Source organism: Lactuca serriola, chromosome 1 (assembly GCF_051521515.1).
Source record: "Lactuca serriola cultivar US96UC23 chromosome 1, Lser_US96UC23_V15, whole genome shotgun sequence".
NCBI lineage: Eukaryota > Viridiplantae > Streptophyta > Magnoliopsida > Asterales > Asteraceae > Lactuca > Lactuca serriola.
Window position 1 is genome coordinate 81,073,278 of NC_136408.1, and position 9,405 is coordinate 81,082,682.

Consider the following 9,405-nt stretch of genomic DNA (forward strand, 5'->3'; position numbering starts at 1 on the left):
CACCACGAAAATAAAGAACTTATCCTAAGTTTTTTCTAAGTTGGTATCAATTCCTATTGAATTCTAAAGCTGAAGTTTGAGAATCCTTTCTAAGGAAAACAACAAGGAAGTGACATGAAGCATAAGAAAAAACTTAAAGGGCAACAACCAGGTTCTATCTATCCCTTTTTTAAACTTTTGAGAAATATTTAAACTTTTGTAAATAAAGTTTGAGGATCCCAAACTCTTCAAGATCCTAAACAAATAATATTTCCTCGTTATCGGATTTTTAAGTTTTAAATTGATACTTTCTGAAAAAAAAATTAATTTAAGAATTACTTGATAAATCTAATCTTTCATAATTATCAGATTCCTAGTGATTTCCTAAGATTATTTGTAGGAACTAAACTTTTAAGGATCCTAATTATTTGAAGATCCTAATACTATATGTCCCTCAAACAAGTCAACAATGCAGATACAAATATAAAGAGACCATAGATTAAAAGGGTTGTCCACCAAACCCACAAAAAAGAGAGTAAAATATTGTCTTACATGCCCAAATTTATTAAAATTGTTTTTAAACTAAATCAATCTTAAGCTGTAGATTGATCACCATCACCTGGTGCCAGTTTCGTGTTATCCTTCTCTCCTCCCTTCTTCGGCTACGGAACAGGATCTTGAATGTCTTTCACAGGCTTGCCAGTTAACTTGGTCAGGGCCTCGCGCCACCCAGCCACGTTCCAGGATCCTGTGTTCCACAGATCCTCCGAAAGCTTTATCTTCGCATCCCAAACAGCCATCACGACACTAGCCTTCACCTGAGTTGTGACCTCATCCATCTCAGCCTCATGTTCCTCATCTCTCTCAGCTGTTTCTTTGTATAACTTCTCCACCCTTTCCAAGAGCTCCTTGTTGATCTCCTCCTGCTCTTTCAAAACATGCTCAGTTTGAGCAAGCTTGACTTTGAGATCCTTAGTAGAACGGGAGACGTGGTTAGCAACCTGAGAAAAATGATGATAAGTAAAAAGTTAAAAGTAAAATCAAACAGGGAAAAGCGCTTACAGATTGAGAGAAAGAGATAAACCTCCTTAATGCCTCATATGTTCCAAGATTCTCAAGATCCCAGGCGTCAGAGGGTTTCCTCTTGCAAGATGCAGGGGGGTTTCACAACAAGATCAAATTGAGTCCTCTTAGGAGGGAGAAGGGGAGGGATCTTTTCCTTTTTCACAACAAGTAGGACACTATACATATCATCCTTAAGATCATCCAAAGCAAACTGAGCACTGGAGCGAGTAGCTTAATTAGATCCTACAAATTATGCAGGGTCCTTATAAGCTCAAGATTATAAAACATATAGATAAACTAGAAAGGGTCCTTACCGGTGGCCATTGAAGCTGTAGTAGATGAACCTTCTTGGAGGATAGGGCACTCGAACTTGAACGATTGAACATCCATAGGTTAAACAAGGAAACTCGAGACCTTATCCTCAGTATCTTCAGCAATGGAAAAAGATTCTCTAAACTTTAAACCTACATCGGAACAAATAAAATAAGAAAAGTAAATCCACGGATGCTCAAAATCAACAAATAGATCCTACCCTTTCTAACCTAAGCTTTGGGAAAAAGATCTCCTCCAACGATTGAATCACGCCTCACGAAGAAGTAATTTTCATTCTAGGATCTATCATTGTGTTTTAATTTCAAGATAAGAGGAGACTGATTGGAAAGAAACGAGAATTTCCAAAGGTAGAAAGTTCATAAACAAAAGCCAACTCAGGAAGACCTATCTCTTGATTATGGGTATGATTCACTTAATCAATCAAAGATAATATCCTCCAGACAATGGGCATAACTTGAATGTATGAGAGTTGAGTGCCTTGAAAAAACTCAGAAACAATGCCCGAGAAAGGATATTTCAAACCCAAAGAAAAGGGATACTCAGGGAAACATACCCAAGAAGACGAAACAAAATCAGGCTGAATGGAAACTTCAAAGGATCTAATAACTACTTTAGAAGGAAAAGCTCCTCCAATTCTGAGGAACTGTATATCTTCATCGGCAAAGGAATAGACCTCACATAGGTTAGGATCCCTTGATCGACGAAGTCATTCTCATTAGGAGTAGTAATACTGGCACGAGAACGAGTCGCCTTCTTACCCATGATTGGAAAAGAATAACTAAAGGAAGAGGGGAAAAAGAAATTACCTTTGGAGATGACCGGAAAAGATTGGAAGAAATTTTGGGGAATGTATAGAAAATCAGTTAATTACCCCTATTAAACCTAGTGATAGAAGAAAGAGGATATGATTTGACTGCGTGATGATTACTATTGATCGGCTAAATCCTTTCCAATTAGGGTTTGAAATTCAAATCTCTTAACTCATTTATTTATTTTTTAAATTACCCCTTTAATTATTGGATAAACTAACGTTAATATTCCGCGGGAATATTTTTGGGGGCAATTGTTAAGGCTCCCGACTATTATTATTATTATCATTATTTACTAATACATATAATGGTTATAATCTCATTTCTTATTGAAACGTGTACATAATTAGTCCATGAAAGACTTATTCTCAACATAGAATCATCTCAACTAAGCTTAAGCCCCGGAATACCAAGTTGAACAACATTTCTATGCTGATCTCAGAGGATCCCGAGAATATCAGACTTCTAGTTGCTTAGTTTATAGTAGAAATAACACTTGTATTACACAAACTAGACACACAATTAGCTCATCTATGATACTTATATTGGCATTTACACATTCATCTATGTAATTAACATTTTACATCAATAAAATTATCCAGGCAAGTGATCATTATCACCTCCCAAGGTTTTGTGTCGAAGATCCTAGCAAGGATCAAGGGATTTCCTTGTATACAATTGTGTAACCTTGTCTACCATTTCATACATGTTTTACCTCGAACATCACAGCCTCCCATATAATTTGGTTGATTATTGATTATTCATTTTTTGACCAAACAATATATATATATATATATATATATATATATATATATATATATATATATATAAAGCATACTTAGAGATACCACGACGCGATAGAGCTTTCCTGCGACGTGAAATGAAAGTACATTGCTATATGGTTAATTATGGAGACAAGACCGTGGTGTAGATGGGATCAGGCCACTGCGTGTATTCGAGTTTAAGTTAGTTAACTGTTATATGTAAGTAGAGAATTTTGTGGAGTTCATGTCTTAATTTATAATTGAATGATGTCATGTATGTAAGAGTTGAGTAACAAGAGTGAGAGTTTTAACTATTAATATAATAGAGTATGGTGAGTCACAATATGAGATTTTTGTGACAATATTATTTGAGTAGAAATAATGAGTATTGTAAATCAAATAATGAGTATTTTTTGGTAAAATAATTTGAGTAAGTGTGATTTAAATATATTACAGCTATATAATGTAAAGAGTTGACTATAGCTCTTGTATATATTGATAATAGAGAATCGAGATTGTGCATAATGATGTAGATTTATTAAATATATCACATGTTGAGTTTATTGTGATATTGAGTAACGAGAGAACTGATGTCACATAGTGAGTATATTGTGATGATTATAATGGTAGTTGGAGTGGCTGTAAGTCCATTTCCGAGGTTTGTTAATTCAAAATGATTTCTTGAGTAGCTGTAAAACTATTATCATTATGAATGTGTTTTCAGCATTATAGCGTTGTTGCTTATAATTATGTGTATTTTATGTGTTAGTGATTTTGAAAGACAAATATCACTATAAATGTGATTTAGTCATTTCCATGAATGTGTGAATAAATTTTAATATCCTTAAAACTAGCATTAATGAGAATGTGTTCTAGATATCTGAAATATGATTTAATAATGAAATTTGATTGTAAAAAGTACAATCATAATAGTAGAATTAAGGGAAGCAAGATATTTTAGAATATCACGATACGAATAGAGCAGATTCGTGTGACGTCCGATATGTGAGAATAAGTGCAATAACTTATAATTTATAATATTTTTTGATGTATTGTGTAACTACATTATACACAAACTGTATATGAGATGATTTGTATCTAATTAGTATAACTAATAAATTATGATGCTTAATAGAGTTGAGAAGCGTATATTAAACGTGTTGAATTGGAAGTGAGATGAGAAATTGTAGTTGCTAGAGATAGTGATAATAAAAGATGAAATGGATATACTTAAGTTAGAATTAGAGTAACTGGATGAGTAGAGATATTAAATTAGAAGTCTATACTTGATGACACCTTAAGTGAAAAGTTTCGATTTGTAATTGTCGAGGCCACTTTCTATAGCAATTAAAATCAATCGCTACCAAAGATTTAGATGAAAGGAATGGTAAATTAAGACACAAGAGGTGTTTAAACATAAATATGTGAGTTGTTTAAACTCATAAGAGACATAAGAAATGGTTAAGAAAGAGTAAGTAAATTAGAGTGTGGGAAAAACACCTAGATTAGTAAATAAAAAAGAATAATATGACATGAGAAAAATGAGATTGAAAAGAGAGTCATGGATGTGGGAGGAAGACAAGCTATTGGTTAAATATAAAGAGAAATGAATTAAAACTTGTGTGAGAGAATGGTAGAGAATATGATATCATCAGAGGATTGATATCATTATTAAGAATCGGAGAGTTATTCGACTATTATATGATACAAAGTTGAGTTAAGAGTTGAAAGTGTACGTGATTAATATCTTTTGTACTTATTATGAGTATTATAAAAGAAATATGGTATTGAGCCCTTTTAAAATAGAAGTATGAGTTATGACTTATTGAGAATCAGATGATGAGCTAAGAGGAGTAAGGAAATCATAGTTTAATTTTTTTTGCTAATAATAAGAGAAATACTACGGTTGAGAATAGCTAAATTCTATAGTCAATTGTTAAAAGTAGTAAAAGGAATACTATTAGTTGAAAAGAGTTCAGATTTTTGATTGGTAGTAAGTAAAATACTATCAGTAGAGACAGTTAAAGTTAGAGAGAGCACATACATTGAGATCTTGAAAATCACTTTAGCAATTAATATGCTTTTAATATAAGAATGATCATTAATGATCAAAGTTGGAGAATTATAAACATGTTTGAGATACATGTGAAAATCTTACATTATAACAAATTGTGAGAGTTTTCAACGTACTATAGTAGGCTTATGGTAATCGACATGATGAGTCGATACAGGACTTAATTAAGGTACTATTATGGTAGAGATAAATCATTAATGAGTAATTAGAGAAAGTTTAAGAGAAATAGAAATAAAAATGCCTATGATTTTTATATGGTATAAAAAAAAAAGAGTAAGAGTGTTTAAGACACTTCAAAATTTAGTTATAAAATGAGAATGAAACTAGGTTGAGAGACTTAAAGAGTGTTTGAGAAAAGACTAATGAGTCCTGTAAAAAATGTTGTAAAAAATGTGACTGTGACTTGAGAATCCGAAGAGATTCCAACGAATGAATACTTTTAAGGAGGGGAGAACTTGTAACACCTGTTTTCATAATAGGAACTATTACTAGACTTGTATTGACCTAAAGATCTCATACAATGAGTTAAAGTATGTGTTTGGTATACCTTTGATTTTGAGTAAAATTAAAATAGTAAATTGATGATGATTTAGTGATTTAATACGTCTGATCTTGTACTTATTGTATTATATCAGAAAATGAGTAGAATTAAAACAAATTTTTTTGAAAGATAATGATAGTTCGCTCTAAGAAGGTTTGGTGGATTCAAATTTTGTTAAAATCAGAGTTTGTATGGGAAAGTTACGGTCGTTTGAAGTCGAGATGAAAGTATGTTGCTATTTTGAGAAAGTCAATGGAAGTCACAGTCAACAATCAACTTTTGACCACCCTGACATGGGGGTATGTTTAGTGAATATGTAATTACATGTTTCAACTAGAGAGTGACACGTAGCGAGATAGAGTCCATTCAATCTTAACGACATCATAGTAGATATGTCACGACATGAAATCAGGCAAGTCACCGGGACACTTAACTAAAGACTATGACACATGTGAAACTTGGATTCATTTTATTGACAAGAAGTGAGCATTGCAGAGTATAAATATAAGATTCTCATTTTATTTGAGAGATTTTGACACATTCAATCGGAGATGCTGCTCGAGAAGTCTTCTTTGGAGATTATATCGGTGAAGTTATACTAGTTTATAGGAGTGCATGAATTTATTTATGAGATCAACGAAGGTATATTATCCTGTTTGATTTAAATACATTTAGCTGTCACACCCCAAAACCATGAATGGCAGAAACGTTCTGGGGCGGAGGACGTCATGTACAGTATCACAACAATGAATAGTAGTAAACAAGCAACAACATCATCCATTGCATTAATAATATAATTTTAATACAAGTGTGTTCTGTCAAATTATAATAGACACTAAAGTATAAATCAAAATGAAAGATGAGTCTTGAACGAGCTCCATCTTCTCTAAACCTTGCATCGGTACCTGTCTACTGACTACCTGAGGATACAAGTTATTTTGAAAGAGAGTATCAGCTTTAAAGCTGGTGAGATCATAATTATTTTAGTGTCTGTATTTGTAAGAATGTATTTGTAAGCATGATTATGTAAAAGTTTTGAATATCCTAGAAAACCCTATGCTTCCTACTGAAAGTAGCCTTCTACCAAGGCATCTAGTATCTGACTGTGTCTCTTGTAAGAGTGTGTATTTTCCCAAATATGACTATCATTAACCAAAAATATAGTTTCTACATTACCGTGCATTGTGTGAATGTTTACGAAGTGAATGTAATGGGAAAATGAAATAGTACTATAGTGTAGTATCAAATAACTACAACCGTACTAACTACCTTAAATCTATTGGAATTTAAAGTACCATGTGACCGGCCTGTATCCTACTACCGACTATAGTACGCGGCAATGTAAGATGTCGGAGAAAAATGACATTTGGCACCCGTAGACTTGCAAGTCCCACTGTAGCGAGTAGCAAGGTGTAGGATAGTCAATCCAGTATAGATCTATACACAAACTCATACGCTCCCCAATTAAGGAGATTCTGGATACAAAAACGGTCATGGCAGGTAGTGCCATGCCCCATTTAATGGCTCACATAACTGTAGTAATGTATATGTAATGTATTCTAGTTGTATTGTATGTTCTCCCTCTGTTTAGCCTGTATGTTCTCTCTGTATAGTATTGTAATGTACTATGTGTACTAGCTGTAATGTGTGTTCTCTCTCTATCTAGCATTTATAGTAATGTACTGTGTGTACTAGCTGTAATGTTTGCTCTCTCTCTCTCTCTCTGTCTAGAAAGTATTGACTCATGAATGAACTGACTCATGGTATGATTCTACGTTCTAGTAATAGTATTACTAACTTCCTAAACTACGCCTATTGTAGTCTACTAGTAATATAACTGGTACGTATGAACATGAAAGTATACCCCTGCTACCCAAGGGTATTGAATTAACTGATAGAACTTTTATGTCTATATATGTATACATAATATACAACTAATATTTAGACGACCTTCGGACGGATAACCGATGCCCTAAAGCCACATCCCAACGAGGAAAAAGAGGTAAAGCGAGCTAGCCTTCCTAAGTCCTTTAAACATTACTTATATAACTATACATATATAGGCATGCAATTGACAATATAAAAGTATCAAAGAAGTTTTGTAAAACCTTTGAAAAGTTTTATAACTAGGAAAAGATGACTTGATGTCAGTTTGTAAAACGATTTGAAAACAGGTTGTTTGATAAGAACCGTTTAAAGTATAAGGAAACCTTTGTTTTAAAACACAATTGTAACAGAGTTTGAAAAGAAACATTCAGTATGTAAGACAGTTTGATAAAGATTTTTAAACAAGTAAAAATGTTTTGGAAAGCCATTTGAAGTATTCTGTCTGGTAAAACAGCTAAAAGAGTAGTAAATCCATTTGTATGCTACTTATTAATCACATGTGATTGATATAATAACTAGAATGATTCAACTTGTATCCCCCCCATAAAAGCATTAAAAGGTCAGTTTAAGGGGCATGAACTCACCTGTAGCAAGTGGTTGGGATGAACAGACTGTATAGGATGCTAAGTGTCAAGTGAAGACTTGTACACACTCTATGATCCTAGTTAACACATAATATCACATATATGCAACCAATTAGTATTTAAACAACTAAATAAAGAAGTTAAGACATCCTAGGGCATGATAAACACCTTATATAAGTGTTATAAGTCCCAAAGATTGCATCTAAGTGTCGTAGAACAAAGCTATTGGGTTTAGGGTTCAAGAGAACCCCTTTCTTGAGTTTACGGTTTTGTGACCTCAACTCATTGAGTTTACGGTCATAAACCCATGAGTTTATGGCCGTAAACTCATACTCCTTTGACTATTTGTTGATTTGAAGGTTTATAAGTCCCTAGAAGCATTTCTACTTGATGTATAAGCCTAAGGAAGAAGTTAGGGCACCATTTCCCTCCTTTGAGGAGTTTACGGCCCTAAGACCATTTCCCTTTGGGTTTACGGTCGTAAACCCTCATGGATCATGGTACTTTGATGTTTTCAAGTCCTATACACATTAAGGAGTGAGTCTAGACTAGTTTCCAAAGGGAAGGAAGGGACTAGGGCCACTTTGGCCCCTTAAGAAGGGTTTACGGTTCAAGGAGTTCTTGGACCGTAAACACCTTTGATCTTGGTGTTTCTTTGTGTTTTATTGAGTTATGGAAGTATAATAAGCTATATGATACTCTAGGATAGAAGTACTTACAATATAGAAGCTTGAAATGAGCCAAAAGTCCAAGAGCACTAGTGTGTGTTCTTGGTGAAACTTGAAGATTAAGCCTTTTGGACAAATTTTTCGGATAGAAGTGTGTTAAAACACTAGATTAAGTGATATATAAACTTAAAATGGTTAGAAACACTTACTAGGTTGAAGATCTAGAAGGAAAATTCGAAGCTACTTGAGAGAGAATTGAGTTTAGATCTTGAAAAGTGAAAAAGTGATTTAAATGGCTAATTGCCATATATATACCCTTGTGGTTTACGGTCCAAAAGCCATTTGGGCCGTAAACTCCAAACTCTTGGAGTTTTTGGAACTTTATTGTTGCACAATAAACCCTAAGGCATCCTCTCTCCTGATTTCTCCTAGAGTGCTAATCCTAAAATACTCAAACTTATTCCAAAAAGCTTGAAAGTTAGCAGAAACTGTTCTGACTTCTATTGAAGTGAAGGGTTGTACAGAATAGAAATTTCGGGTTGTCACATTAGGTGATATTTGTAAAGAGTTGTTAGACCCGAGTACGTGTTACAGGATTTCATGATGTGGTGCTATTGTGAACCCAATGATTTGTTAAATGTTAATCTGGTCATTTCGAGATAAATACCCTGATTTACCGAGATTTTTCAATTTAATTAACA

At 33.6% G+C, this 9,405-nt stretch overlaps 1 long non-coding RNA gene across 3 annotated transcripts; it reads right to left on the minus strand.

The window, feature by feature from the left end:
• Positions 1-473: 473 nt before the first annotated feature.
• LOC145069636 (uncharacterized) lies at positions 474-2,087 on the minus strand. 3 transcript variants are annotated; one of them, XR_013689590.1, is made up of 4 exons: positions 1,931-2,087; positions 1,359-1,508; positions 1,064-1,287; positions 474-980 (listed from the first exon to the last, which is right to left on the minus strand). It is a non-coding gene; the product is annotated as an uncharacterized LOC145069636 (long non-coding RNA). The 3 variants fall into 3 exon arrangements; XR_013689589.1 differs by having other exon boundaries at positions 1,587-2,087; XR_013689588.1 differs by having other exon boundaries at positions 1,359-2,087.
• Positions 2,088-9,405: the final 7,318 nt, after the last annotated feature.